This window comes from Falco cherrug, chromosome 2 (genome assembly GCF_023634085.1).
Source record: "Falco cherrug isolate bFalChe1 chromosome 2, bFalChe1.pri, whole genome shotgun sequence".
Lineage (NCBI taxonomy): Eukaryota > Metazoa > Chordata > Aves > Falconiformes > Falconidae > Falco > Falco cherrug.
Window position 1 is genome coordinate 62,480,780 of NC_073698.1, and position 21,986 is coordinate 62,502,765.

The 21,986-nt window shown below is 42.0% G+C and overlaps 1 protein-coding gene across 3 annotated transcripts in view; it reads left to right on the forward strand.

Moving 5' to 3' along the window:
* The first annotated feature begins 233 nt into the window (after positions 1-233).
* Positions 234-21,986, forward strand: part of MYO16 (myosin XVI) — a 412,244-nt gene continuing 390,491 nt past the window's right edge. For 2 of the 3 annotated variants that reach the window (XM_055702542.1, XM_055702544.1), the window contains exon 1: positions 278-401. The gene's annotated coding sequence lies outside the window, so the exon portion shown is untranslated. Of the gene's footprint in view, positions 402-21,986 lie in introns of all 3 variants that reach the window. The other variant, XM_055702545.1, reaches the window with a different exon arrangement.

Below are 21,986 nucleotides of genomic sequence, written 5' to 3' on the forward strand. Positions count from 1 at the left end.
CCGGGGGAGCCCCGAGCGCGGCGGGGGGCGGCGGGCAACGAGCGGGGCCCGGGGGGCTGCGGGGGGCGGCCGGGCGCTCGGGGCCGCGGAGCCCCCGCGGGCCCGCCCGGCAGGTACCGGGGCGGGGCGGTGCAGGGGGAGGCGCCCCCCGGCCGCCCCGGCACGGCCGGCAGCTGGGCACCGCACCGCGGGGAGGCGGCCGCGGGAGGAGGCGGGCAGGGCGGAGTGCCGGGGGAGGCAGGCAGGGGCGGCGCGGCGGGGCTGGGCCGGGCCGGGCGCACCGTGCCGCGAAGAAAGACCCCCGGAGAAAGTGGAAGTGCGGCGCGGCGCCGGGCCCCGCCGCCGCCCCCGCCCCGCGGCCGGCCGGCACGGCGGAGAGGCGGCTGCCCCGTCCCCCCGAGGTGAGTGCCGCCCGCGGGCCGGCTGCGCGGGGGGCTGCCCCGCCGCGCTCGGCGTCGGCAGCGTGCTGGTGAGGAGGCTCGTGTTGCGGAGGGGTTTCGTGGTTTCGGGGTGTGTGTGTTAAATTTTTAAATTATTATTTTTTTTGTTAATTTTTTTTCTCTTCTGTTTGTCCGTGCCCTGGTGAGGCGCTGCCCGTGCGGCAGCTGCCCGTGCTGCGGGTGGGGTGCAAACGGGGCAGGCAGGGAGGGAGGGAGATCCAGTGGGTCACTGAGGTGCTCGCCTCGGTCCGCTCTTATTGTGTGCGGAGGTGAGAAAACTAACTTAGGCTCTGCCAGATTTGCATTTTCCCTTAAAACAGCCTTTTCACGGGCATGCTATTGCCCTTCCCGAGCCCCCCGGTCGGGCGCAGAGGCTGATGCAAGCCTGCCACCCCACCGGTGTAAATCGGTGCTGACGAGCAACTGGAGGGGCATCTCTGATTGAACGTTTTCTTTCACCGGCGGCGTCAGTCGGTTCTATCCCGATGTCTAGGGGAAGCGTGCCTACGGAACGGATGCTAGAAGGGTGTCGCAGCCCGGCGCTGTGCCGTGCTGGCTACCAGCAGCCCTGCTCAGGTGGCCGCGGAGCCCGCGCCGGGCTGGGGGGCTCCCCGCGCCGTCCTTTCGCAACACCCCGTGGGGAGCTGGTCGGGTATGTGTGAGGCTGGGTGCCAGAAACCCTGGCTTGCGAGGGCTGGGGTTGCTGGCGTCGGGAGCCTGCTGGCCTTGCAATCTCTTTCTCCAGAAAGAATTACTTTTCCCTTCTTCCCTCCGGGAAGACACCGAGTAGCATGCCAGGATAATCCCGTTTGTTTCAGGAAGGGGGGGGGCACATTAATTTAGGTGTTTGCCCGGTGAGTTTATGAACTTTCTGGAGGAAACTTTTAAACTTGGAATTGTTGTTCCAACGGGAAGAGTGGGAACATTGGCCCTGCACAAGAGAAGTGCCAGCCCTGGAGCAGCGCGGGGGTCTTCTGACGTGGGTTGTTTCTGGGCACAGTCTCGGGCAGGTTGTGGTTCCTTGTCTGCTGTTCCCACATCTCTGTAAGAGAGCATTCTCCTGTCGAGCTGTGTGTTCTCCATGTATTCTGCTCATAGAGCCCTGGCTAGACTCGCTATTTTAAGTAGGTTATACCCAAAACAAGGAAGCAGTGCTGAAGTAGTAGCTTTTTAGGTGGTGTGTTGCTTTGGGGGTGATTTTTAGGTGGTGTGTTGCTTTGGGGGTGATTTTTAGGTGGTGTGTTGCTTTGGGGGTGATTTTTAGGTGGTGTGTTGCTTTGGGGGTGATTTTTAGGTGGTGTGTTGCTTTGGGGGTGATTTTGCAGGTGTAAAACCATTCCTGTTTGCTGAGACTAGAACACACTTAGACTTCATTGTCAGCATTGGAGATGTGACCTGAGGGGCGGGGGGGGGGGGGAAGCATGTTATGTACATATATATATGTGTGTGTACAGTACATTCAACATGAATGGACAAGTTCTCTTGACTGGACTATTGTTATGGAACAGCAGGGATGCCATTAAAAGTACCAGTAAAGACTGGGATTGGGCTGATTGGTAGAGCAGAGCTCTGAACCGTTGCAGTGATTTTATGTTGTAGCAGTATTCAGAAATCCCAGCTGTAAATCACATTATATAAAGAGAAAGCCAGTCCTTGGCCTCAAGGGGTGACACAGGTACAGCAGGCAATTTGTAAGAGGAAGGAACAGAGGGGAAGCCATTTGTCTAATGTTACATAGGTTAGGCCAGAACTGAAAGTTTCCAGACTGAAGCTGACTTTATATATTCTGTCTCTGTCATAATAGGCTTTCATTATGAACCGAATCTTTCCTGACTATTAATTTTGCAAGTACTAGTGAAAATGTTTGATGTATAGTATGCAGAATGTGTACTTAATGTGGAGAAAAGTAACTGTTGAAAATCTTCTAACTGGGAGGTCAAAATGCTTCCAACTGGAAGTGTGCAAAATTTTTTGAATAAATCTACCTACGGTATAATATATTCTGTAATTGTACAGTAGGAATTAAATGGACCTTGAGTTGCTCGGTATTTGTAGTGCTGGTTGAGGCAACTGACCATCACGAAACAGTGGTTTATTGCGCTGCTTTGGAATAGCTCTTACATTTTATGCTAGCATGAACTACTTTTAAGTATATCATTATTTCAAACCAGCATAATGAGGTGAAAGGCATTTAGTATGCAGTCCTGTGAAACAATGTTTTAGTGCTAAATTCAGATTGAATTTACCTTGCTTGAAAGTATCTAAAATACCATGCTTATGTAGGGTATCATACCAAGAAAAATAGCCATCTAGGTTAAAGCTGTCTTAAAACATTTTTGTCATGAAATGACAGTCAGAATGGCAGTTTCAACCACATTTTTCCTCTTTTGAAGGGGAGTGGTTTCTTAGCTTAGACATGGAAACTCTGACAAAGTGATCATGAGGTAAGTGGCCGTAATAAACGGGATGCTTTAATGAGATGAATTACAGATTTGAACATAAACCTCTTGTCTCACCTGATTGTCCTAACCAACAGGTTATTTCAGAGTGACTTCTGTGTGTTTGTTTCACAAAAGGATGTGCTCAAATATGCAGTTTGAATATGTGTACATACACAGAATGTGCTCTTCTTCAATTGTGAGATACAACAAAAAAATATTATTCCTATCTGAATAATGCTTTTATCCAGATTTTCATTAACATGATTTCTATTTTTTTTTTTTTTTGTCCAATTCTAAAAAAGTGACAAAATAGCCAATTTCTCACCTGCCTTAAAAAAAAAAACACTCAAAACCCCGAAGAGGCAGTATGGTCCAAAGCTGCTTTGTACAGCCAGTCAGTACTCTATCTCAAATTAAGCCTGCATATTGAATTGTTATTGTCTTTCTGATCGTAGCCCAGCAAACCTCACTTGCATACTCTGTGTTTTTGCCACTTCATCTTTTTTCTGCTACTGTTATTAAGATAATTGTAGCTAATGAACATAGGAAAACGTTGTAATCCTGTATAAAATCAGCAATAATTGGGGATGCAGCTGATGATGCCTGGGAATATCATGTTGTCACGTGTTGTCAGCAACAACAGCTGCTGGAAATACTTGCCATTTTGTGGGCCAGATCCACTGGCTTAAGGCTCTGCCAAGTTCATGTGAAATACAGTTTGTTGCATCTTTCTCAAAAAGACAACACATATTTTTTTGGCTCAATAAGATGTAAGAACCTTCCTGGCAAGTAGCTAACTCTAACCTTTGCACTTAGGTTTGTTAATTTTCCCTAAGGTGTGTGTTTCATGTGGTGCCAAGCCTAGCTATTAATTTATTTAGCTTCTCAAAGACATGGCACAGCAGTCAAATAAGCATCAGCGTGTGTGTATTTATGTATGTAGCTATTTGCACAGCCTTTTTGTGGACTAGTTGTTAATATACCGTGTTCTGATTGATGCCTGTAAGTGTTTATATTCCTGGACTGTCTTATTACGTATGCAAAGAGGAGGGTTGGATTATGGATATTGGTTTTTGTTCCTTCTTTCTACATGTTTCACTTTACCACTCTCCATAATTCTGGGAACTGTTATGCAAACATTACATCTGTTTGGTCAGATTTTTTTTTTTTCTTCCCTAAAATATCTGGGATCATGAAAGTAAGGTGTGCAACCTGAAGTGTGGGACCAGGTTTCAAATCTTGATTATGATGATGCTAGGTATTGGCTACTGGGTAATACAGCTGAGATCATAGGATCTTAGAATCACTTAGGTTGGAAAAGAGCTTTAAGATCATAAAGTCCAACCGTTAACCCAGACTGCCAAGTCCGCACTAAACCATGTCACTAAGCACCACATCTATGTGTTTTTTAAACTCCTCCAGGGATGGTGATTCCACCACCTCCCTGCACAGCCTGTTCCAATGCTTGACCACCCTTTCAGTGAAGACATTTTTCCTAATATCCAACCTAAACCTCCCCTGGTGTAACTTGAGGCTGTTTCCTCTCATGATGTTGTTTGTTATCTGGGAGACTGACCCCCACCTCACTACAACCTCCTTTCAGGTAGTTGTAGAGAGCGATAAGGTCCTCCCTAAATCTCCTCCTCTCCAGGCTAAACAACCCCAGTTCCCTCAGCCTGCGGTCATTGTGGTTTTCCCCAAAATTACGTCCTTGATTTGCAATACCATTTAGAGAAAGGCTTCTGTTTCAGCAAAACTTGCTCTTACTTGACAGAACACCCAACCTGGTTTTAGTCAGAACATCTCTGGTTATCTCCTGTATGAATGAATATTTGAATACAGAGGGTTGGGTGTATCCACTGGAAAAGAGTTGAGGTTATTGTAAGATGCAGTAGGAGAAAAACAGTATTAAAAAAATAGTTTGTTGGGTTGTGCTGTAGGAAGAGTATGACTGAAGCTTTTGTTTTTTTATGGATGTAGCAAATATGTATGTTATTGCTGGGCTAGGTGCTGTGGTATTACACAAAAAGGGTCATTAAAGGGTAGACTAAAAGTAAGTTAATCCCAACAATGAGGCTGTGCAGGTAAATGGCTTCAGGGCGGCTGAAATAACTGATTTTGGCATCATATGTAGAAAAGTAGCTGGTTATTTCCAGATGTGCTAAAAATAGCCTGTTCCTCTCTGGAATGAATGTGTGTTTGGGGTCAGGTATCAAATGTTAACTTCAGTGGCCTCAAAACGATGGAAGAGCGCAATGCATCCCCAGCAGTGCAAGGCTAACAACACCTGTGTTGACTCCAGAGATACAGCCACTATGGTAATGAAGATAATTTTTCTGGTGCTTTTAGGCATAAGTGCTTTCATCTGATCTGGTGGCAGAAGGAGTAAGTTCTAGAGAGATATGCGTTTGTCCAAAATGCAATGTTTCTTTTAGCAGCTGAATGGTATTTGAAGTTACCCTCTGAGTCACTTAAAGCTTTTTTTTTTATCCCCCTCCCTCAGTGAAAATGGCTAAGATGGCACAGCTGGGTTTGTCAAGTGAATAAGTCTGGCAACAAGGGGCTGCTGCTCAAAGATTTGTCTGAAGGTAACTGGACAATGTGATTTCAGTCCATAGTGAGATGCTGGCAGCTAGCTCTGTCCCAGAGGTGTGCATGTTAAGTATTCCTTGTAGGCATCTGAGGTACATTGCAACTGCTGCACAAGCATGTAACAGGACTGCTTCATGTAGTAAAATCCAGGTGACTGAGAGCTACTTATTGTGGTTCAGAAGGCATAATTAGTTTTTGTGATGGTTCGTGTCAAAGGGAGTGAAGTGCTCCATACAAATAGAAAGTCTTTTGTCACATGAAGCACTATTCAGTGGACTTGAAATAACTGATGAAAAGCTTTTTTTAAAAAAATTTTTTTTTTCATTTGATACCTAAAGATCTGTGCATCTGCTTTTCTGATATCATGGATGATTTTGAGATTAGAATAAGATACAAAATGTTTGGAAAGACTGTCTGCAGGATGCATGCAATGTCAATGTAGTTGTGGGGTTTTTTTTGAAGCAGTTAAGTACCTTTTGGGTAAGCAGGCCATAAAGGAATTGTAACTGTTGATGTTTGTATTGTAGCGGTTTACTGTGGATCAATTCTCAATTGAGATGACTTTGTGTCAGGTGCTGTTTTATTAGGTGTGATAAAACAAAAGCATCTATCCAGCTGCATTTATCTTAGAGTCTGAGGAAAACCATGTAGGAGGAGGGAAGACCTAACAAGACAGATAGTGTTGACAGTTTTATATTTTTACAGTATCAGCAGTTAAATCCAATCACAGAAGCATAATCTGAGCTAGTGCCTAGGCTCCCTATGTAATCAGAAGAGAGAGATGAATGACCTTCTGGTGGCAGGTATCTACATCTATGGCCATGGTTCTCTCTGCTATGCCTGTCCACTTTGAGGTCAAAGTGGATCGGCATAGGAGTCCTTGCCTGTAGCTGCACAAGGCAAACGAGGGCTCCTTCCTGACGAGAGAGAGTACTGTGGGTGCTTCACATTTCCTGGCGGTGTCCGGAATGTCAGCTAGAAAGGGAAAGCTTGGGCAGTTTGTCAGATCTAGCTTGTAGATAAATGTGCAGTGTGTCCTAATTAGGAGTTTTATTTAAGGAACATTAGTGATTTAACACCCTGATCTAATTACTCGTAAGCTTCTTGCTAATTTTGTAAATAACACTGGAGCAAGACTTTTTATGGAATATACACCCTTACGGAAGTCAGAACCACTAACTTCCAGTGCTTATAGAGAGCTTTATTTCTATGACAATGTTCTGTAGACAACGTCTGTAAGGTAATATTACTCTTTGTTCTATGTTTACATGATGGCAAAGATAGATAATGTGCCGAGTGTTTACAAAAACCTGTTGCAGTCAGTTGCCGCAACCCAAATGACTCTGGCTTTAGAACATGCATCTATAGGATCAGATTCTGCTCAGTTGTTACCTAGTGGAGAAGGCATGCTTGAATCAGTTTATACCACAGTTATCTTTGGCCTTCAGGGGGTGAGGAGGGGAACTCTGGGTGTAACCAGGGGGTACTGGCTGCATGCTTTTGCGGTTTATGAGCAGCCAAGGCAGCTTTGTATAAATATAGATGGTAAGGTGCAACTTGGAGCAGCCATAAGCCTGCTCGAAAATGTAACGTTACCTTGGATAAAGCTGTTCTGGTAGCTTGTTTTCAGGTAATCTATGTGGTATGTTTCAGTTGGACAGAGAACCTGGCCCATCAAGCAGGTGGTCATGGAGTTTTTGTTCTCAGAGAAGGTCTCCCAAGTGGTCTCTTAATTTTGATAGAGCAGGCTTGCTTTTTCCAAAGATTGATAAATTTGACTAAGCCTTAGTTCTGGAGGGAAGTTCATGCTTTGCAGAATTAAAACCTAATAATTTGCTCTCTTTAAATGCTAGTGTTTTAACGTTTTGGAAGGTGGGGAGCTTTGTAGCCAGACTAGAATAATATAATATAAAAAAGGTCTGTAGGGAGAGATCTGTTTATTAGTTTGATAGATCTAGCTGGGAAAGAAACAAACTAGCTGTTAGGCTCAGAGTACCTTATTGCCTTATTGGACTGATGAAGCAATTAAGCCTAAAAGCTTGTCACTTGTTATTATTGCGCAACAGTTGTAGTAAGCTTTTAAACTAATCTTTTGCTTGTTTGTCTTTGTAAAAGAAAATGGTTCACCTGTAGGCAGAGAGCTGCTGTGTGCATGGGGAGCACTGAGCATGGGCATGTGTGTTTAATGCAAAAATGGAGTGGCTTCAGCATGCAAGATCGTGCCCTGGGCTCACGATTCCTCAGTCCTGTCACATCTCTTCTTTTCCCAGCAGGACATGCTCGTCTACATCCCAGCGTGCCAACACAGCCATATAAAGGAAAGGCTACAAAAACACTGCAAGCTGCTCTGCTCTGCTTCCACTTCCTACCACAGATACTGTTTTTGATGTTAAGTGTCCCAGTACTTCCTTGACCCCTTTCACTGTTTTTCGCTGAATGTATTTTAGTGTCAAATAATTTGGCTCTCGATTTAGTCCCAGGTACAAGTCTCCTGATTTTTCACATTGCATATATGCTAATTAATTCAGTATCCCTAGCAGAGATAGAGAAGTAGTTCCTTCTGAAGAGGAGGGGGGTGGGGGTGGGGGGGTGGAAAAAGACATTGTTGGCTGGCTAATTTGCTTCAAGGTCTGCTCTGGACAAACAGTATGCGTACAGACCCTGCCAAGTTTGGCTTCCTCTGCCTGGGACGTTTCTCTAGCACTCTCCCAGGAGGTCTTCTGCCCTTAACTGCCCCCTCATGCCTGTGATAGAAAGAGCTTGGAAGCACTCCTGAGTGTCAGATCTAGCTGGGTTTTAATATGAGCACTGCCAGTGAGGAGACCTTAGCCCTGATGGTGGCTGTACCTTACTATGCAGAGGAGTAAGTGGATGGTGACAGCTTCATTGGTTTTACTCAAATTCCATATCCAGTGAAATTTTGGTATTTAATCATCTTTTCTATGCTTACAGACATATTCTTTATCCTCCTGTGAAAGGAAATGGAAATGTGGGCACAAACTACGCGCAGGAGCTGCAGGGTACTCTATTAGACAGCCAGTGTCTTGAGACCAAAACCATTCATCAGGGTGGGGAATCTTATTTCAGTGAGTAAAGGCAGAGAAAGCCAAGCTGTTTCATGGTAACTTTCACCAACAGAGACTTTATAGCTTCACAATCTAAGCAATTTTTATTTGTATGGTTTGTCTGTTGGTGTAAGTACTAGCCAGGCTTTTGGAATTTATGCTTGTGTTAATATGTCTTTGTTGCACCTATTGCCTTCCGGAATGCTAAGGAGCTTTTTTTTTGTTTCCTCCAAAAATGTGAAATTTTATTCCTTGGTATAGGATTGGTAGCTTTTGCACTGGTGGTTTTTCTCCCCCTCCCCTGTCATACTCCCTCAACTTTTAGTTGAACACAGGGTGTTTGAGGGTGATCCTATATGTCCCTTACAAAGCATTAATAAAAGGTGCTGAATTGGGGTAACTGTGCGGTTGTTAGAGAAAGAGGAATCCTGACATGCAGACGGAGAGCCTACAGCAACTGTGCAGTGTTGTGCTGGCTGCGGCGGCCGCTGCTGCGGAAGAAGTCCATGGGCTGCAGTCATGCCTGTGTTTCTCTCCATGATGGAAGTCATATTTCAGTAGACCTGAATGCCTGATCAGTAACTAATCTAGTTACCAACAACGTGAGGTGGTTCTACTAAGTTCTTTATATAGTTTTCTGAGAATGGAAAATACCACTTTCAAACTTTGTCCTCGTTATTAGTTTTAGATATAGCTACTGCAAGTCGTGTCTGCTAGGAAAAGCAGTCAAATGTCCTCATTATTTGATGAGGATGTTGAAATGCAGTAGCATTTTCAAAGCCTTCGGGCTTTGGTGGCCTAGGTCCTGTGCAGACATATAATGAATGACAGTCCTTGCTCCCAAAAATCTTTCTGTCTATCAGATGAGAGAAGAGCAAGGGGAAATTAGGTAGTGTCCACAGGGACAAATGAATTAGCAAATATAATTTAAGTCAGAGGAGTTTCATTAGGCAAGAATGCATTCCATTTCTGTTATTCTGCTGTATATAGTAAGCCATTATTAGACTAGCTAGATCTTAATATTTTAAGGACCATGTTTTAATACATAGGATTTTTAAAAAGTCAGTTCAGTGCCAGTGAGTAGGATGGAATTTCTCAGCCATCCAAGAGAAAGAGCCACAGAACATGCGTCCTGGGAGCAGAGGAGTGAGGGGTAATGTTGGTCTGCTTTTAAGGGACAAAGCTAATTATTCTGTTCAGGTTGTCTGCAGATCTGTCAAGTCATGCATGGCCATACCCTTTAAGGAAATAGTGACCTGCATGGCAGGTAAATTTTTCCTCCCTGGTTTATGATGCACAATGAGGGTGATGGGCTACAGTAGCGTGCTGTAGCTGTTTGCACCAGTTTGTCATGTCTAGAAATCAAGGAAATGTGCACACAGCCAAAGACAAGCACTGTGGACCTGTTTGTCACCTACCCTTGGCTCTTGATTCAATGCAGTGTCTTCAAATATGAGGATATTTGAGAGGCCAGTGTGAGGTGGTGGAGTGCTGTGGCTTTGAGAGGCTGGCTGTGCACATTCCAAAAGGGTTGTTTGTGCCGATAAAGAAGCTGGCATTTTGGAATGGCTAAGGGTGGACCTGGGTGTCTTTCTATATCCATGCCTGAATGTTAGCTGATCTTCTCAAAAAGGAAGGACAGCAGTGTTGCGGCTGCTGTTGCAGCACGTTTGCTGAACTCACAGTTGTGGAGGAAGCAGTTTATTTTTTTTTTTTTTCTTTTTTATCCTGCTTGTGGGCTGGGTCCAAGTATGTGAATTCCTTCTCAATTCAAACACACACATGGTTCTCACATGAAGCTTAGAAGTGGCAAACCTAGTTCACAGAAGAGACACAGTTTTGGATATAAAACTTGAAGTTGGACCCAAAGCCCCATGTTGATGTAGTTCTGCTGCTTTTGTACATCTTCCTTGTATGGTTTTTGCGTTTTTGGCTGTATTCATTGTTGTAAGACATTGACGATTCATGGATAACACTTGTAAGAGTAAGTAAGTGATGACTAGTATTAAGTCTCATTTTATTATGATGTCTACTTTCACAAAAACCTCACAATCAGAGAGAAAAAAGATGAGGGAATTGTAACAGGGAGTGGATCAAGCATAATACAGAATGCCCTTTTGCTTTGGTGTTTAAGAGCAGAACGTGAGTGGGAGTTCTGCTAACCCAGGAACAAGTGAGACTGAACAACTTGCAATACTTTATGTATAATAACAGACTTCAAAATGCTTTCAAACCCCTTAATTTGTTCTTGCTAGTTTTAAAAAAAAAAGCTACAGATTTGCAGATCATTTCATACTGGCACTTGTTAAATTTCAGCCAGCGTCTGACAGCTGAAAACTACAAGTGCTGTTTCCAGCTCACAGCTGGTGCTGCCACTGGCTACTGGTGACCTTTCCTCTTCTCTTCCACAGACACAATGGTTCAGGAGTGAGATAAGATGTATTAAAGAAAAACAGAAAGAAAACCAATCCCAGCCAATGTCACCCATTCTTCATTTTGCGACTCCACTGGCTGTTTTTGTGAAAATGTGGGGAGTGACGGATTGTGGTTCTTCTGTTTCAAAATGTATTTAAATTTCTTTTCAAAACTGTACTTTTAAAGTGCTATCATGACTACTGAAAATGACGACATGAATGAAGAACAAAGTGCCTATCAAGACATCAAAAATACATAATTGTAACTGAGATAAGTGGTTAAACTTATTCCACGTTAATTGTTATTTCTAGTTTCATTTTTATTCTTATCCCAGTAATTAACCTGGGATCAAAGATTTCCTTAGATGAGTATGTTATGACCTGTCTTTCCCCTTCCTCCCACCCCCTTAAATGGTGTGGCTTCTTCCTACAAGGTCTTGATGATAAGTCATCTAAAGTCAATTTGTTAGTGTCCTAAACAGTGCTGAGCAGACTATAGCTGTTCTCATTAGCTTTCTTATTACCGAAGTGTCAGCACAAAGCTCTTGAGGACCCGTTTGTAACATGAGTATGTCTTGATTTGTTTAATAAACATTTTTATCCAATTGTGGAGATAGTGTTTAACTGTGCTCTGGCTTTCAAATCCTTTGTGAATTAGTCTTAAGTGACCAAAATCAATTGAAAATGTCTAAAGGCTTTTGTGTGATTGATGGACACGGTCCTGTTTACAGAGTGACTAGTTTTGAAGAGTTCAAGGTTTGCTTAAACAGCAGGCTACAGGGTTATTTACTTCTAAGGAAAAAAATTCTGGTAGCTGTTCTCTATCAGCACATGTCTGCTTGTGAAGCGTACTCTTTTTTTATTTTTTATTTGTGGAGTTAAAGCTACTGTCACAGCAGTGCAGAGCACCTTATGTGATGCAATATTAATACTATATCATTCTCTGATGCAACTTTGGTAGCTGATTTTTTTTCTGGATTTTGTTTCAAAAGGGTTCACATGCTGACAGCTTATACTGAGATACTACCTGCTTGGAATGGTCATGCTGGAAGATGCTGGAAACTGCTTTGATTTTTTTTTTTTTTTTTTTTTTTTTAGTGTGTGTGTAGTCATGGGCATTGAAATTTGCTAGATATTTCTCGTAATTCTCAAAGAATCAGGACTTAAGCACACTAATTTCCTTGGACTAGGTATTCTTGGGGAAAAGGAACATAATTCAAGGAATGAGAATCCCTAAAAAGGACTGGCAGTCTTTGTTCAAAATACTACTTCTTTATCTGCTTTTTGTCCCTACAAGGGGGAATTAGGTTCTGTTGTTGAAAGTAAGTTTCAAGGAGTTAATAAAAAATCAAGGGGGTGAAAATTTGGATTAATATCCTGATGTTATCTAAGGTATTGTTTGAGCATGTAATAATCAAAGATTGCCTTAAATATTTCTGTCAAGGTAGCACTGGTAGTTTCACTGTGAATTGTGTATGTCGTGGGAAGATGAGAGGACTGTGTATTGATACATTCACTGAAACATGCTTAGTTAACGCACTGAGGCTCCATCGGAGTCAAAGATATGTTCAGACTATATTTTACTATATATATATTTTACTATAAATAGAAATATTTATAGTATTGATATGACTAATGTACTCTAGGATGCAGTTTGTAGTCTTCTCTCAATTATACATTATGGCATGGGAAGAGAGCAGGTGAAAAATATGTGTATGTGACTTTTGTTGTTTTGTTTAAATCATAACATAGACCAACGGCAGTTTGAGCCAGAAAATGAGAGCATAAGCAGTCTCCGTACCTGTGACATGACAAATGGGGCCATCATTTCAATCTTCCAGAGCATGCTAATAACACAGCTCAGTCAATGATGAAGTGCTCATACACCATGACAAAAGTTAAAATATTTACTGGTTTTGGATACAGCTTCCCCCAGTGCTGCCCAGCCTATTGCCAGTTGGTAATTGTGACAATGTGGTTATGTGTTTATCATCCTCAAACACTGAGAGGCCACAAAAGCCTGCATATAATTCTCAAATGTAGCAATATTTATTTTAATGTATGTATCTGTGTGTATAAATATATGTGTATGTATGTTTCTGCTTGGTATTTCCCAAGAAGCTGGAAGCCATCCTATTACACAAATAAGTTTTCTGCTTAATTTTAGGGAGCAGGTGGTTCTTAACCCTTAGCAAGAGTACCTTCTGCTGTTGAACTTTCTAAAGTCTGCATTTTCCGGCAAACTCACATTCTTTAGGTAAAAGTACTTGTTAATGCAGTCTAGAAGGTGAAGCGACCACTTTGCATAAACGTTATTAGCTTGTATCCAAAGCTGCAGCATAAAGTTAAACAAGTTGCTTTAAAAAACTAAAAAGAAAAAAATCCTGTGCATGTACTTTAGCAATTTGTCATTGCTTTTCAGGCTTATTAACTCATTAAGTAGCATTTAATGAGGATAACCACAAAGTAATTAATTTATACAGTATGTTTATTGCTTCCCTAATGAATTTATGTATTAAATTTAGAGTTCCTTGATGACTATGTTAATCTATTTTTATACTTTGTGTACATTTTGTTCTCTAAATAAATAAAAACGTTTCTTCAAGGTCTTTATTCCAGTCTATGGATTGCCTGTAAGAACACAACCTGGTTTAACCATGGTGCAGAGTTGTCTTAGAATGGGCCTCGCCAACATCAAAGCTTGTGAGGCTCTTTTTCTTGTTTTAAGTGTTTGGAAAGGGAAAAGCTGTCCTCAATTACACTGGAACTCAGTTTGTTTTTCCTAGTAAATGGTAGCTGTTTGACATTAAGCTCTTGCTCTGGGACTGAGGAATTGGATACTCTGGTATAGTATATAGAAACAACCTATTTGTTGGTAAATAATTGTATTGGGTGTAAGTATCTAGGTGATGGGGCTGCAGACATCACCTCTATGGGAAGAAACATGGGGCTGCCCCATGCTGAACGCAGCCAGTTCCAGCTGACTCCTGTGGACCTGCTGCACCCGCAGCCGAGCCCCTCAGCCAAGCTGGTAGCGCCTCTATGAAGATGTATTTAAGAAAGGGCAACAACGCTGCACAACAGAGTGAGGGGGGGAAAAAGTGTGAGAAACAACCCTGCCAACACCCAGGTTGGAGGAGGAGGAGAAGGAGGAGTGCAGTGCCAAAGCAGACATTTCCCTGCAGCCTGTGGGAGGGATGATGGTGAAGCAGGTGTTTCCCTGCAGCCCACGTAGAACCATGCCAGGGCAGATACCCACACTGCAGCTATGGAGGACCAGATGCCACATTGGAGCAGGTGGACACGGGCTCAAGGAACTGCAGCCCGTGGATGGCCCACACAGAGGCAGGTTTATCCTAAAGGACTTCAGCCTGTGAGAAGGACACGTGTTGGCACAGTTTGTGAAGGACCCACACTGGAGCGGGCAAAAAAATTAGGAGGAAGGAGCCACACGGAGGTATTGCTGTGGACCAGCCACAATAACAGAAGAGTCGTAATGAAGGAGTGAAATGGAGACTGGGAAGAAGGGATAGAGGGAGGTGTTTTAGGTTTTTTGTCTTTGTTTCTCACCATTCTACTCTAATGGACAAAGAATTAAATTAATTTTCCCTAAGTCAAATCTATTTTGCCCATGTTGGCAATTGGTAAGTGATGTCCCTGTCCTTATTGGGATCCGTGGCCTTTTCTATCTTATTTTTCTCCCCCTGACCTGTTGAGGGCAGAAGATGAGAGAGCAGCTGGGTGGGTTCCTGGCAGCTGGTTGACATCAACCTTCAACAATAATCTATACCATAATTTGCATATAAACTACCAAATCATAAATATAAAACCCAGTAATCTAAAACTGAACTGTCACATTTTGAATCATTATTAAATCCTATGGTTCATGATTTACAATATTTAAGAAAATAGTAAACTGAAATGAATACAGGTTTGTTCTTTTTCTCATTTTCACAGACTTTAATATTAAAGTACTGGACCAATGCCAGTATGTAATTATTCAGTGCTTGTACTTACCTTTTAAAGGATTAATTGTACTAATTTGTGATTATAAGTGACATGTTTAGTTCCAAAAGGAATAAATTTATTTTAAGAATGTAGAGTACAGTAAAACTAAATGCATTTGGCATATGATCATGTGACAAAAATGACTGTTTTAGTGCTTGAGAAGAAAAAAATGTATCAATTGGCAACAGAAACTGATTAATGTCTGTTTTTGCAATTAAGACAATCCTGAATCTTGCCTCCAATTTGCAACCTCTGCAGGCAAAGCAGAAGCTGTAGTCTCTAGTAGCAGAGATGGCACAGCTGAAATACTCTTGCATCTTCATGGACATATGTGTTTAATGCATGTTTTTCCCTTGAAGGAATGTGTTACTACATATACAAACTGTGTGCGAAATTGATGTGCAGCATTAAAACATTGTTCTGGAAAAAGATACATTTTGCTTGGTGTAGGCTGAGTTTTGGGGCATTATCTGTAATGGGTTCAGAATATATGGGAACCTCGGCTATGTGCTCAGCGAGAAATATTCTGCAACCCTGTGTTTTGGTACATATGGCAGCTAAGATTTAATTATTCATCCTTTGAGGGACATCATACTGATCTTGATTTAGTCTATTATGTTGTCTGTGAGTATCTGATATTGAGTCCATCTAAAGAGCACATTAACTAGTATAATTTATTCAGTATCTTCTTAACAAAGAAAATTGTATTTATTTAAAATCATTCAAAAGAATTAAAGACTTCCCTCATTAAATTAGATATCTGCAAAATCTTGGTTCTCTAAGCACACAGAAGAGTATAGTTTATCATTTAATACCTTATTTTGTAGCAGTGTGGAAATACTGCCTTTTTAATTGCAACCACTGTAACACAATAAATGCTGTTAATTTTTGCAAAAGGACTATATGAACTGTTTTATAAACTACTATAGGATAGAAAATAGCAAGCAAAATCCATTAACAGTAGGATCAGCTGCAGAATTAAATTCTGTGGCAAAACCTCTTCATTTGAGGGGAAAGTGTATCCCTTTTCATGTAGGTATTAATATTCTAGAATGCAGATATTAACATTTTAATCACCAAATCGCTCCCTCTTCCTGTTTTTCCTCCATGCAAAAAATTCCCCTCTATTGCATCATGTCTACTAAAACAAGCAGAGTTGACAAAAATTTAGGAGAACAGTTGCAAACACCATAGACGCAACCGGCTTTCACAACATTATGGCTTTGGCTCTTAGTGATGGCAGTCTCCATTTTGACTGGGTTTTGTGGCCAATACAGCAAGTTGTACAGGTTTATGTTCATGATTTTCTTTTTATGCTAGCGATGGGATTAAGCCATTCATTCTCATTTTGGATGCAAGGTAAATACAATTGGTATCAGCTCAGAATCTAGAGTGAATTTTGCTCTTCCTGGTGTAATTAGGTTTAGTTCCAGTGTAAATCAATGCTGTTGTACCAGTTCATAGAAGCAAAAGCATGATCTCAAAAGTGCATTTACTGTAATACTATTTATGTAATAAATAGTAATAATTATTAGTCATAAATGTAGTATAAATATAGTAATACTCTATAGTCAGAAATCTTGTGAGTGTACTATGTTTGACTAAATGTTTTCTTACTATAGACTTTCAAAGCTGGTGTTCGGTTTAAAAGTATAAAGATCCATTTATGAGCAGAAGAAGCTGTCTTATGCATGCAGAACAAAGATGGGTTTCTTCCTTCTGCATCCCAAGTAACTCACCATACTTTTACATAATTCACATTTAGAGCATTGAATGGGAAAATTATTAGTCAATGCATAGAGACCTGTCTCTTGTTTTTGTGATATGTTTTGGGGGGAAAAGAGGATAGACACCTTAACTTAAGATGGGTTTCGGGTAAGAGTGGCAAAGTACTCTTAGTACTGAAGCAGGAGGAATTGGATTTGTAGATATCTGATCACTACCAAAGCTGTCATACCAGAAGTCCTCAAAAACAGCAATTTGGTCATACTCTTTTTGTAGGTGAGAAATTTTATCCTCAGAAATAGGGGGAAAATAAATCTCTTAAAATACTCTAATGGGTTTGCGTGGCAAGATTCTGGTAGCGGGGAGGCTACAGGGGCGGCTTCTGTGAGAAGCCGCTAGAAGCTTCCCTGGTGTCTGACAAAGCCAGTGCCAGCCAGCTCCCAGATGGACCCACTGCTGGCCCAGGCTGAGCCCATCAGCGGGGATGGCACCAGCTCAGGGGCAATGTATTTAAGGTGGGGTGGGGGGAGCCTGCTGCAGAAGAGCAGCCAGGGAGGGGAGCGAGAACATGTGAGAGCAGCACCCTGCAGCCCCCCAGGCCGGGGCAGGAGGGGCAGGGGGGCTCCAGGCGCCCAGCAGAGATGCCCCGGCAGCCCCTGGTGAGGAAGGCTGTGTCCCCGGCCCACGGCGGTGAACGGGGGAGCAGTTTCGCCCCCACATAAACTCCACTGAGAGTGGATCAGTTGCACCTCCTTAAAAACAAAGTGTACGAAAGAAGAACCGTGTCTATTCATTTGGTCTCTGCTTTGTTTCATAAGTAACTATTTCTTCAAATTTCCTTCGTGTATACTTAAAATAGAAAATAGTGAAGTTACTAGGATTTGTATATTTGAGAATAAATAAATAAATACACTCCGTCAAAGTGTGGAAAAGATTTTGTATCTCTGGAACAGACCTCTTAACAATCACTTACCAGTCTTCTACATGCATGTATGCTCCAGTCATTGAATTAATTTGTTATTCACAGTTATTAGCAATAAGTATTTGAAGCCTGATGTAAGTACTAGCCAAAAAGACAACCTTGTACTTCCACCATGATGACTTTATCTGCCTAATGAAGGCAGGGTTGAATCTCAGCATGTATTTTAGCAGTATTGCTACCTCAGCATTTCAAAATGCTAGTCGTTTAATCATCATATGTTGAGTCTTGCAGTCAGTCCCTAAATTAATAATTTGAAATACTGAAGGACGCTTCTGTGTATATACATGTGATATACATATATATAAAAACATGTATGTGTATATATAACTGCTCAGTTTGATTGCAAAATACGTTTCACAGAAACTTTCAAAAAATAATTCCTTTTTAGCTACGAATTTTTTGAGGACTGCTTGAGTATTTTTCCCAGGGGTACTTGCCGTCTGTCTTTTGACAAAACACGTGTTGACCTTGGATTCCATACTGGAGGGAAGGTAGGGCTAGATTGTATTAATGTTACTGGTGTATCACATGGTAAATCAAAAATAACACGCCCACAGCTGTTGCACTATGTTGTACATGCTTGTGTTCATATTGTAATATGCAATAGATTCCTTGCCAAACATTTCTAGAAAAGTATTTTTTCCATTTTGCATGCACTGCAAGAGACTGAAAAAAATGGAAAAAAGGAAAAGGAGCATTCTTCAGCTAAGCGGTCATTTTTTGTAGTGCCAAATAATAAATTGCAAAGTCTATTGCAATTCTCTTGTTTATGGGCTTCTTTTGTGTACCCACTGGTTTATGAAAATGGTAATGGGAGATTTAAAGGTGGAGCTGTGCATTTTGAGCTTCTACATGGAAAGAGAGATAGCATTTGCAGGCTGATGAAATACATTTCTATGGACGGCCTAAGTGATGTGACCTGTCAAGGTAATGAATGAGGGATTGTACTTAGGCAGGAATATTACAATGGCTACTGTATGCAGAGATGATGTTTCCTAAATTGAAAAACAGGTTTATTAATGGTGTCCTTATACAGACAGGACTAATCTGGGATTCTGCTACCGTATTTAATTAACAAGTCAACCATTAACGATCCATGCAGTTCAGCTTGCGAAGTGAGTGATGATCAATTTTGCTGCGCTATGTTCATAGCTATGAAAAGGTGGTTGCAAACCTCAGAAAGTGAATTCAGAAACATAGATCAATATTTCATTCTGTCTTTTGCTAGTGTTAATTTAGTAGAAAGAAGTGTTCACATATTCCTAACCTTGTTTATGATTTTAAGTTTCCTGCTTATTTATTTCTTCAAGAATATTACTCTTTGACAAAAAGACAGTTTAATCTGATAGTTTTGTATCAGCGGGAATTTCTTGGGAGTAAACAGGCCATTCAAAATACAACATGTTTTGCCTCTCAAGTCTTGAAGTCTGTGATTCATAAATTACACAGTATGAACCAAAGGATGGGTCTCCCTCTTTCCTGAGGAGAAGGGCAGGGCATCCGTAGTGCTGGGAGCCAAGCTGCCTGCCCCCCATTTAGGTGACTGGAATCTGTCCCCGCAGCTGTATTCGTGAAGGCAGACAGAAGCATTGGGCTGTGACAATCACAGCAGCAGACGCAAGTGGCTGGAGTGTGGCGTGTGACCCGTGTGGTATTGTCTTGAGACATGTAGTACTGCAGCAGCCAGCACAGATGGCAGGAGCATGGAAGGGAAACCCAACGGGAAGTCTGATTTATCCGCAATTGCCTGCTCTCCTTTTGTTGTGTTGTTAGTGGTATACTGAGGAAACGGGACAATAAAGACACACTTTGGGAGGATATAATGGTTCAGCAGTGAAAAATGTTAATTAAGTGTTGAAAAAAAAGCTTTTGGAGTGGAGTGCTCGCATATCAATATGTTGCCTTTTTAATGGCAAATGTTCCCTAACATTAATGGGCCTGGACATGATTTAATGCAAAAGGTGCTGTTTTCTAGCTCTGAACAGGCAGAAAGTGGGAAGGGAAATGAGAAGAAAAACATGCAGTTCTCTTGTATTTAAAGTAAACATTAGGAGACTTTATGAGCTGTGAATGTAGTGGACAAAAGGAGGGTGCATGAAGTGATATAAAAACAGATCCTGAGAGATCAATTTAGTGTTTAAAGCCTAGGCAAAAAGCCCTTTAAACTTGCATAGATTGCAACATTTCCAGTCAAGTGACAGAGAGAAAATAGGAAGAAATGTTTGGAGGACTGCATGAAGCCTGGTTTGTGCTGGAGCTGTTGCACAAGGCTGGTGCCTGGCCAGCTTTAGTCAAAGCAGACTAAAAGCTCTGATATTTGGCCAGAGTTCATTGTTGGATATAGCTGAGATTATCTGAACTGCTTTATCACTCGTTAGCTGATCCAATGAGCTGCTTTAGCATCCTAAATATTGTCGTAGCCTCTCAAAGGTCATGCTTTCCACTAGGCTGGTTACCCATAGTAGTAGCTTAATATGGTAGACACAGTTTCTTCTGCAAGGAAGGTAAGAGAGACTTCAAGCCCGTTTGGTTAGCTGGTACCTTCTTCTGTTCTCCTGCATGTCTGTCTGCGCTGTCTTCCCCTACAAAACTAACCTTATATACAACATTGATATCTCACTTTACTGGACCATATACACAAGGACAATGTATGATGACACAGCAGAGATAAGTCACTACATGCCCTGAAGTTACATATTTTACTTCAGTCTCCCTGTTCATTTGTGATGGCATATGAGTAGAAATTAGTTAGAGGGATTTTCCACAATAGTGGCTGTTTCCCTTCAGTATACATTAAATTATTCTGGCAATCAGACACAGTTCTTATTTGGTTCCCTCATATATTAGTAGGAACTTTCTTTTTTATTTTAAGTGCTACATCATTGCGTGGTTATACCAATAGCTAAGAGCAAAACCATACAGTTTGCTTGGGGAAGGGATCTGTAGCTGCCTTGCATCTTTCTCTTTTCCATTATACACCATATTAAAGAGTTGGTACCATTCAGTCTCTATTCTCTTGGTGTACGGGGCAGTATGTGCAAATATCTGTGAATGGAGATGAGACTGTACCCCAGAGTAGATATCTCAGCCACATAAATCCTTATGCTGCACAGAGGTGTCTAATACTTCAGAACTCAGCTGATGGAGCAAGCAGGCTGTGTGTTGTTTATTGTAGGAGATAATGGGCTATAGCAGCAAAGGGGAAAATACTTGCTACATGGTGCATTCAAATGTAATCTTCTTTTTATTGTCATTCTGAGCATTGAATAGTTCAGCTAAGCATATGGAATTTGCAATGAAATGGCACCCAAAATAGTCTATAAATATTTTATGGTGCCTAGGCTGGTAAGGGGTAAGAAATCTTTAAAGCACAACATGCTGCCTTGTCTGTGCCTCCTGGCCAGCCGTCAGACAAACAGAGATGGGCGCAGCTGCAGCAGCCTATATTCTTATGGCTGTGAAGTGCTCAGATGCAAATTCAATCCAGAGTAAAGCTGTTCCAGAGCAAGGTGCCACATAGAGTAACACAGTGTATGTGTATTAATTAGGCTTCAGTCAAACCACAGCAGCTCTTCATGCTGGAAAATGGTATGACTAATAGTTTTAAAAGTCATTTTGCACAAGCTAATTGACCATCACTGACCTCAGCTCTAAATATCAACCTGTTTCTTAGGTTAGACCTGCCTTGTGAAAGGCAGTGTTTTGTTCGCTGACTGGTTGCTTCCTTCCAGGACTGATTATGAGTGACTGGGGAGAAGTACAAGGGTGCTGAGTCCTAACTTTCATTTCCGAATCTCTCAGACATGGAATAATAGAGAAATAAGGCTGGAAAACCCGGAGAACTTAAGTAGTTTATCCCAAAGGAAAAATCATCTCTTCCTATTTTTTGTCAGCCAATATTTATCCAATTGTGCAGAGGCTGTGAACCCCAGAGGCAGGACTTCTAGGAGCAGAAGTTCACTGAACCAAACTGCAAATGTAGGCGGATGTGACTACATGTGGTGCTTTGGAAAAATGGACCAAGGGAAACCAATGGGGCCACTAAGGGACCCCTGGGGGAGCTCAGTGTGCTGGTTTTGGCTGGGGTAGAGTTACTATACTTCATAATAGCTAGTGTGGGACTGTGTTCTGGATTGGTGCTGGTAACAATGTTGATAATGCCGAGATGTTTTTGTTATTGCTGAGCAGTGCTTACACAGAGCCAAGGCCTTTTCTGCTCCTCACCCCACCCCACCGGCGAGGAGGCTGGAGGGGCACAAGGAGCTGGCAGAGGACACAGCCAGGACAGCTGGCCCCAACTGACCCAAGGGATATTCCAT